Raw genomic sequence first — 10548 nt, forward strand, 5'->3', positions numbered from 1 at the left:
TCCTTAGCCAAAAGAATTAGAGTTTGGATCATGGTCAAATAATCAATGGCAACTGTCGATAAAATTGACAAGACCACTGATATTTTGTAATTCAAGACACGCAAAAGGATTTTTGATTTCTAACTGCCACAGCCCTGGATTTGGTAAGAAGACCTTCTGTTACACTCACATTTCCTAAAGAAGTTACGAAATCTAAGCAAGGTCAACATTTTAGGAATTTGGTATAAGGCTGATTGTTGATGTTTACAAAATTGACCTCGTGGTCAAAGTAGACAAGAATGTTATCGGTGAAACAATCGCTGAGAAATTTCCTGAGGGTCTACACGAATTTCCTTCAGTGGAAACAACAAGCCCGATGAAACTAATTTGGTCTACTCCACGAATACCTACTAATTTCACCTACATCTAGTACTTCCCTGATTTCATCCAACACGATGAAACAAGCCCGATGAAACTAATTTCCTCAACTAATCTAAACTAAACTTCCTCCCATTAAGATTTCTCTATTTCACGTCATTTCTATGTAAATCCGACTCTTCTCGCCATCTCTAGGGGACGCATGTTGCAGAGTAACGGTCCGATTTTCAAAGTCATTCATAGCCTAGTATGCCAAACTTAAGGCACAATCCCGACACGAATTTTTCATACTTCAAATAAGATGTGACTATTCACGCAGAATAAGGATTGCACAACCGTGCTGAATGACCTCAATACACGGAAGCTGTGACATCCAAATTATATCAAGGCTGACACACTACTAGAGTAGGAGAATATCCTATGTATGCTCTGAACAAACCATGCTCTGATACCAAACTGACACACTCTAACCCTGATAACCCCACATACCAAGGTAGGCACGTGCCGGCCGACACCCGAAGGTGACGAAGCCAGTTTAAACATGCATGCAAATAAAAGATATGCAATTAGAACAATTATGCCAAAGGAGGAACGTGTTCAAAGCTTACAACTACTAAGAATAATATGGAAGAATTACTAAGAAAAATATACGAATAAAGGAATGATACTTATATTGAGAAGACTTGAGAATATTTATGCAGAAGTGTCCTGACATTGGAATCATGTGCCTCGAATCTAAATCATGAGGAGGCAATGCTCGGAAAAACATATAGTAAGTTTTCTAAGAACTCTAGCATGCACTGAAAAACATTTGTAAAACATGTATACGTAAGACAATGCTCGGAGATGGTAGTAAAACCGCCCAAAGGAAAATACATAAATCTCGTCCATACTGTACTCTCTAGGGGTATCATGTCCTACACTGCTTTCGGCAGTGAAGTTGGGGGTATAACATATGTCATATCTCACTCATCCTTATCAATTGTGTCCTATGGCCACATAAATCTATACTCGTGTTGTGTGGATGTGTTGTATGATAACCCACTAGATATTAACCAAAACCATATCTCAAAACTCATGCCAAAACATCAAAGCTCACAAGGATTTATAAAATATCCATTTGAGAAACGGTCCACTCACTGATTTTTCCTTTGCATGGGAGCCACTCGAACTAGTAAGGGTGGTGTTACTCCCAATCAATGTACCTAACCACATATACAGACCGTTTAGTAAAACTCTACTAAAAAGATAGAATTTGGAAAAACGGACAGCATATTTGGATTCAACAGGTCACAAAACCTAAGGAGAGACCTCGGGTTCGCCCACGCACCGCCACACGCCACCATAGGGCGGCGGCCCTTACAGCCACGCCCCACCACACGCACCGCCACACCCCGAGATAGGTCGCCGGAAAGTTTGTGGACAACGGCAGAACATAGTACCTTCAGAGGAGGTGCGTGTGGTCCACCCGCTGGCTACGGCGCGAGGTATTAGAGTAGGTTGTATCATGTATGAAGTCTAAAGACCACATATGCTCCAAGTCACCTTGTTTGTGTTCTCCACATGTTTGGCTTGAAAATTTGTCACACATAAGAGAGCGTATTGAGAATGAATCTCACATTGATGAAGGATGGACCTTGCATGAGATTATAAGTTAACTTCTTCTCATATGATTTTATAATGAAACTCCAACTTCTTTCTTCTTCTTTTTTATCAAAAAAAACACTGATAATGAATTTGGACATCTTCTAATATGAATAGAAATATCACTAGATTAAGGATCATTTAATAATTTTGTATGTGAAAAAAAAAAAATTCCTAACACCTAAGTTGTTGTCTTGCTTTGACAATATCACTTATGTAGTTGGTAGGAAATATACAAACGGGGATCTCTTGTTCCTACCCAGCAATGAAAAGAAAAAAAAAAAAAAATTAAGGCTCCATATCCTATTTGCCCACGATCATTGATCATTGGTAGGAAATATACAAGTCAAGCACGTTAGGGTGCTGCAACTTTGAAATTAAAAAATAAAGTGGGGACGTATGACTTCTTATCCCTCATTGACTTCGTAGTTGGTATGCGTTAGGCCCTTTGAAACTCTAGTACCCCTTATCCTATCATTAATTTTGCTTGAAGTACTTAATAATGATTTTTTTTTTTTTTTTAAAAAAAAACAGCTAGTGGTAAAAGATTATTCACCTCCTTCGGATCCGAAAAAGCTATAGGTACTTAATAATGATTTGGGTAGATCACATTTTGCACTTGGCAAAAAACAACCAAAAAGTTGCGATGGATAATGGCCCCTCCATTCTTTTAAAAAGAGACATTAGTTAATTCTTGTGATATCAAGAGATAGCATCAATATAAAATAAATAAATAAAATAGTCCAAATACCTAAATATAATTTTCACGTCAGAGAATGGCCAAGTCTTGAAAGTACTTAAAGAGAGTTAGACTACTTTGTGTATTGCCAGTTAATTGAAGAACATATGTTCACACTTTAATACGATAATAGAGTCAAATTGATTCACGTGTGAAACTCCATAGTCATACGTCCAAGTCACTAAATTTCTCATCTTAATGCTAGGCTCTTGTAAGTTTGTCACACATAGGTGATCATGTGAAAATGTGAAAAACATAGTCTCACATTGAAGAATGACCAAACCTTGCAACTAAAAGAAACAAAAATGACATTTGACATCTAGATCAAGGATTCACGACAACAACAAAAAATAGAGTACACAATTCTAACACAAGTGTTGGAGAGACAAAACAAGTAAACAAATTACTTGTATTACACACACAAAATATTACAACACTCACAAGGACACAACTTTAGAATCTATGACACTCACTCTTTCTAGAGACACACTCCAGACCACTCACACTCTTAGAAGGCTACTCTTACTTCTCATTCTCACTTGGTTGCTTGGTTGCTTGATTCTTCTTCATTACAAGCTTAGTACCTCACATATTTATAGTGTGAGGTTTGCCGAATTTGGTATTGCTAGAACTTTCTAGCTACTTATCATGCATTGCACCATCACCGACATAGTCTTTGCAATATCCATACAATACTACAAGATGCTAGAACTTTCTAGCTTATTATGCAAGCCCATCGACTTAACATGCAGATTTGAACTAGAATGGTCTAGTTCATTTGCAGCTGGACAAAGTCCTCTAAAAGCTTCTGCCTTCCAAGTTTGTTGCTTGTATTTGCTAGACTTTTCTAGAATCCAAACACCAATTGGGCTGGTGTTGATCTTCAACACTCCTCCTCAACACCAACTCATTCTTTCCTCCATGTCGAGTTGACGACAAAGCTTTTTCTTGCACACCCATTTGGGTGATATGGGTTTCACATCTCTTCGCTTTAGCATGAGATTCCAAGCTTGCTTTAGCTTCACTGCAGTGACCTCTTCTCCCAACTTTGAGCCACTCAGGTTAAACTGCTTCTTCTTCTATAGCTACTTTGGCGTATTTAGGATTTGGCTTTCGGATTCTTGTTGACCTTCTTAGTTGTGATTGTGGAGTTGATACTTTCACTTCACCAAGTCTTTCTTCTTTTGGTTGTTAATATACACCAGGTTGCCAAGGGTTTTAAGGTATCGCTTGCTTAACATCATCACCATCAAGTAAATCCTCATACTCATCTGGTCTCAATTGGATTCGAACAATTTGCTCACCTATCTTCTGCTGCAGCTTATCTTCAATCTCTTTCGAATTAGGCAATGCCTCTTTTTTTTAAGACCATTAAGAAAATGCTTCATCAAACACCAGCTCTCATGATGTGTAACATCTTCCAATCGTAGGATCACAACATTTCCACCCTTTTCTTTGGCTGTCGTATCCCACAAAGATACATCTGATTGCCTTCTTGTCGAACTTGCTACGTAAATGACTTGGAAAAAATACATAGCACACACAGCCAAATACTCAAAAGTAACTAACTATAGGTTTCATATCCCACAGTTTCCCAAAGGGTGAGACAAATTCTAACCTTGGTTGAGGAAGCCTGTTGATCACACGAGCTGTAGTTCTCATTGTTTCAGCCTAAAACCTTCCTGGTACATTCTTGGCATAGAGCATACTTCAACATATCTCTGCAAAATGTAGATTCTTTCTTTCCACTACATCATTCTGTTGTGGTGTATTGGCACAGGTGAACTGGTGATGTATTCTACATTCTATTAGATACTGGGAAAACTTATTCGAGCTATATTCTCCTCCATTATCCGTGTGTATGCAACGGATCTTCTTTCCCACTTCTCCTGCAACAGTCTCCTTAAACTCTTTAAATTTTGCAAATGTTTTAGATTTTTCTTTCATAAAGAAAATCCATACATACCTGAAGAAATCATCAATGAACGTCACCATGTATCACATCCCACTTATTGATGGTTGCTTAATGGGCTTGAACACATCGAAATGAACCAACTCTAATAGTTCTTTCGCTTTAAACTTCGACTCTTCGTATGGTAGTTGATGTGCTTTACCATACGGCATTCTATACAAACGATGTATGTTCTCACGTCAAGCTGAGGTAGCCCCTTTAACCATTGACTTCTTCATCATCACATTTAGCTTGTGATAGCTAACGTGACCCAATCTTATGTGCTATAAATCTACTGTCTCGTTCTTTCTTGTCTTGTCTACGTATGCAATTTTTGCTGACATTACATAGACTGACTGCAGTTTCCGTCCCTCCATTATTGACGTCTCTAAGATCTTAAGGTGTTAATACAGCTTCACATCTCGTGGACCAAACAACACATAATTTCCCAATGACGTCAGTTGAGGCATTAAAAACAGATTTTTCTTCATACCTGGAACATGGTAGACATCTTGAAACGACACCTGGTTAGTGTTGTATCGAGGCACAATTTGTGTCTTACCAATATAAGCAATCGTTAACCTCGAGTCGTTGGCCATCACCACCAATCGACCTCCCTTGTACTCAGTCAGACTTTGTAATTTTTTTCTTATCATCTGTCATATGGTTTAAATAGCCTGAATCCACGATCCAATCATTCTGGTAGTTAATCTATTCTGGACTTGCTACTGTGAGAGCTGACTCTTGCTTCTCCAAAACAATGGATGCTTCAGCGTTCCATTCTTCCTCCAAGGCTAGAGACGCAACGACGTCTCAATCATCTTCAATTTTCTCCTTTGAGTTGGCGACATTACTCTCTGTGGACTTTTTAAACCAGCAATCTTTAGCCATGTGACCCTTCTTACCACAGTTGTAGTATTTTCCCTCAAACCTTTTATTATTCTGGGACTTACCACGATTTTGGTGATACTTTGGAGTTCCCCTTGGCCGAGAACTCCCTCATCCTTGACGACCTTTCGCCTTATCACCATTTGTTTTAGATCCTCCACCAGCACGCTGCTTGAAACTGCCTTTACTTTTGGTGTAGAGCTCTTCCTCTTCACCTTTTAACGAGACCCTTCCCATTTGCTTTGCTAAAGCTTCTTGATTGGCAAGCAAATTTTCAAACTCAACAGATGATGGTTAGGTCGGCCATCCTTGTACAGCAACAATGAAGGCTTGATATTCGGGTCTCAATCCATGGATAATTATTCTTTTTATCCTGGATTCTACAATGGCAGCACTAGGATCTAATTCAGAAATTTCACGATAAGATGTCAATAAACAGTGGCATCTGGTATGGGAGTTACAGAATGAGTAGAAAGTTGAGTTTTGACGGCAATGGGAGTTAAACATGGTTTGCATTTAAGCATGTTGCCTCGCTTAAGAAGTTCAAGTTGATACTTAATATGTGATAATTGTAGGCTAGTATCCAAATAGGAAACTTCAACTCCAAAAAAATAATTTAATTTGCCCAAGTCCTTCAGTTCAAACTCAAGTCCCAACATACGAATAAAGGACTGAATTAGTGAAAGAAAATTACCCATCAAAACAATATCGTCCACATAAAGAAGAAAGATGAAGATGGCTGAGCCATTATGAAAAGTAAACATGGAGGAGTCAATACGACTTTGAACGAAACCGGACTGTATGAGGAATGTACTGAGACGTTGGAACCATGTTCGTGGGGCTTACTTAAGGCCATAAATTGCCTTATGCAATTTACAAACAAAATTTGGACGGCTGGGGTCAATAAATCTCGGGGGTTGCGTCAAGTACACCTCCTCCATTAGAACACTATGGAGAAACGTATTCTTCACGTCTAGTTGATGAAGAAGTCATCCAAAAGAAACCGCAAGACTCAACACTGTCCAGATTGTAGTAGGCTTGACCACGGGACTAAAAGTTTCAAGAAAGTCTATTCTAGCTTGTTGATGAAACCCCTTGGCGACGAGTCACACCTTGTACCGTTCAATCGAACCATCGGACTTACGTTTCAACTTGAAAACCCATTTATACCCAATGGTATTGGCATACAACACAAGAAGTATGAAGGTCCAGGTGCCTTGTTTCAATAAGGCATTAAACTTTTCAACCATAGCCTACCACCAATGTGGAGATTGCGATGCTTGGCTAAAGCATGTAGGCTCTTGATCATTGTAAATAAGAGTAATGAACGCTACGGAAAAAAGATGTCGAGACACAAAGAGCAAGCGTACTTTGGGCATAAAAATGCAGACTTAGAACGAGTCTAAGGACATAAGTGGAAGCCATGGAAGAAACTTGCACTGAAAGTAACTCATTACTAGTGGGAGCCACGAAAAGAACTTGCACTGCAGATAATACATTGCCTTCAAGTCATAAGATGGTTGACTTAAAGACAATGTAGCCACTGTGGGAAGAGTGATAGGAGCAGAAAAAACAATGTCTGGAGTAGGTGTAGTGGATGACAATGACGTGGCACAAAAGGAAGGCATAAATGAAGAGGCAGCAGCAAGTATTGTGACATGTGGTACAAAGGCCAAGTTTGGAGTGCGCACCGAAGTGGAGGGACTGAGCTGCTCGTAAGGAAACTCCTTCTCGTAAAAAATGACGTGTCTAGAAATGTACACTCAGCCAGTCGATGGATGTAGACAACAATATCCCTTGTACTGAGCACTATATCCAAAAAAACATAAGATACCGATCTAGGTTGCAGCTTGTTAGTTATATAATCACCAAGAAACAGAAAACAAGCACAACCAAAAACATGAAGTGCCAAATAATCAAGGGTATGTCCAAATAAACATTGATAGGGAGACTTCCAAGCAAGAACAGAAGTAGGCAATCGATTTATTATATAGATCGCAGTCGTGAAAGCCTCAACCCATAAATTGTGTGGAAGCTTTGCAGTGAGTAATAAAGTGCGACCAATCTCAGAAATATGGTGATGCTTGCATTAGGTAACGCCATTCTATTTTGGTGTATGTGGACATGAAAGTTGATGGTGGATCCCTAAGTCTTGAAAAAAGACCATTGTGGCTACTTCTATGGATGCCGGCGCAGGCCATCGTGAAGGAAATATTTGTGAAAACTAGTTCATTTGAGCAACATCTATGCATGCTATTAACAATTAAAAGGCAGAATCATGCTTGTATGCACTCAAAAACAAAACTTAACCCATGAAATTCAAAGCCTAATAGTTATGGTGAACCAAGACTCAACTCAAAACAAAGTGAGTTAAGAAATCTTATACCTTTGTTGATTCCTCTTTGCATAAGCAAAGGCGAATCACCCAATAGAGAAGGCCTTCATTCCTTACTTCTTAGCTCCATGGATTTCTTGGAAGAGGATGGATGAATGGATTCTCCAAGTTCCCAAAATAGATAACCTCTAAGTCTCCACACCAAGGAGAGCATTGATGAAGAGATGAATGACCTAGAGGAAGTAAGATTGCTAACTAATTTCCTCTAGGATGGCCGACCTCTTAGAGAGAAAATGAGAGCTTGTGTTCTCTCTAATTTCCTCTAGGAAAACCCTAATGAGGAAAATGTTATAAAGTTTTTATTTAGTCCCTTCAATTAAGTGACAAAAGAACCAAAAAAACCCTTCATCCTCTAATGTGACTGGCCTTAAGGGTTCATTGGGCTTTCAAGTTGTCATACAACTTGAGTTAATAGGCTTTACATTCAAATCCCATTGGGCTTTGCGGCCCAAAACTAACCCGAGGTCTATAACGAACATATTTGTTTGATTAATTAACATATTTAATTAATCCTAGCCTTAAATAACTAAACCATTTAATTATCCTTACTTATCTTCGTTGTTTCTTCAATTTTTACCTTACTCGGTGTACGATCCAGTGGGCGATTAGGTTCCTTTTAGCGAGGCAGTGGGCAATTAGAACTCTTTAAATTGATTGTGAATTGAAACTTACTTTCAATTCTCCCTTTAGTGATTACTCACCTTTAGGACTTCCACAAACCATGAGTGACACCTAGCAATATATCATGGCTACCTAAGCTAATTAGAAGAGGTGGAGAACTTATTCAGTTTAGGATTACAATGCAATATGGTCTTTCTCTAATACAATACTCTTGACCACATGGTTTGGTTTGATAGTTTATTCATGTCTCCTATCCAATGTGATTCTCTTACTTATATGATTATCTTGAATGTGATTTGGAACGACTTCCTAAATCTCGTTCATACTCTGGCCAAAGATTCTTAATGATATCATAGAGTATTCTCCCTCAAACGGTTTGAAGGTTAGAGATCCCTTGTTGCGCATTCATTTGCCTCCATGGCTAAGTGGCTTAACCCCAACTATGCCGTGGACACCCCATGATGGAATGACTTTGTCATACTCAAAGATCAAGGACCTAACCACAAGACAACTATAATGCCTCAGGTCAAATGACTACTTTGTATTATCTCAACCATGAGTTCTCATGTGACATGAGTATGAGAACTCCTCGTTGATCGTGCTCAGTGGACTCATTCTCTATTGAGCACCTACATGTTTGCCTTGGTGTCAATCACACCAATGACTCGATACCAGTCACTCTCTCAAAGAGAAGACATAGTACGTACTGATCTTAACGGACTGTCAATGCCCAATTGGCAATCCTATGATCATGAACGTTTAGGATATGTATACAAAAGAGAATGGTCTCATGAATCTAACTTCTTTAGATCACATTCTCCCAATTACATATTCTTTAGATTTATAGTTTAAGCATATAACATTTATATGAGACAGCTTTAAACAATAATCTTTGCCCTTTATAGTAAACTTGATTAGTTTAACATGTGAAATGTTCATAAAGTATCATTATATGATTGGCTTTAGGGTACATTTCCAACACATCGTGCTCTAGTTACACCAGGGCAGCCTGACCCATCCATGTCTGGATATTCGGAGTGCGTAGTTTACCATTTCCCAATGAGAGAGCAAGGTTAGTCCCTAGGGGGGATGCAATTCCTACGATAAGTCTTTGATTGGGCACAATATTCAATGAAAGCTGAAGTAGACAGTTGTTACAGATACGCAACCAAGTCAAGTAATGAATGACTTCAGAAATCTTTATTGAAAAAAAAGAAGAAGGATATCGAAATTAGCTAGAAGGTAAAAACTGCATAACAACTGGATAGTCCTCGGCTTGCTAGGTACTGCTCGTCGAGCTGCTTGAGTCTTCGAGCTTTGTTTCGTCCAAGCAGTGCTCGGGGAGAAGTGGGAGGTCATGTGTAATACTTCGCAGGTTGTAAGCATTCCATTGTTTATCAATCTCTTTATCATTCATGGTGGTGAGGGTGTAACTACCCTTGCCGCCTGCTTTGCTAACTTTGTACGGACTTTCCCAGATTGGATTCATATTTTTGGAGCCGTCTATTCGAGCAGTGATGAATGTTTTTCTTATAACTAGATCTCTAAGTTGAAACTACCAAATCTTTGCCCTTTTGTTATAGCTGGAGAGGAGCTGCAGCCGGTAGGCTACAATGCGGGTGATGACCTTCTCACGTTCTTCCTCTGCCAGATCTAGATTAGTGGCCATCTTCTTTTTGTTCTACTCCAAAGTTAGCAGTATAGTGCTAATGCTCGGCATAATGACATTAGGAGGGATGATTGCTTCTAAACTAAATGCCAAGAAGAAAGGAGTTTCACCGGTTGCTCGCCGTTTGGTTATGCAATAGGCCCATAAAACACCAGAAAGTTCGTCTGGCCATTTCCCCTGCTTGTCTGTGAGGGATTTCTTGAGGCAGTCTAGGATTATATTGTTGGATGCCTCTGCCTGCCCATTGCCTTGGGGATATCTAGGCGTAGACATGTGCTACTTGA

This window comes from Pyrus communis, chromosome 12 (genome assembly GCF_041283825.1).
Source record: "Pyrus communis isolate YQ-2024b chromosome 12, ASM4128382v1, whole genome shotgun sequence".
Lineage (NCBI taxonomy): Eukaryota > Viridiplantae > Streptophyta > Magnoliopsida > Rosales > Rosaceae > Pyrus > Pyrus communis.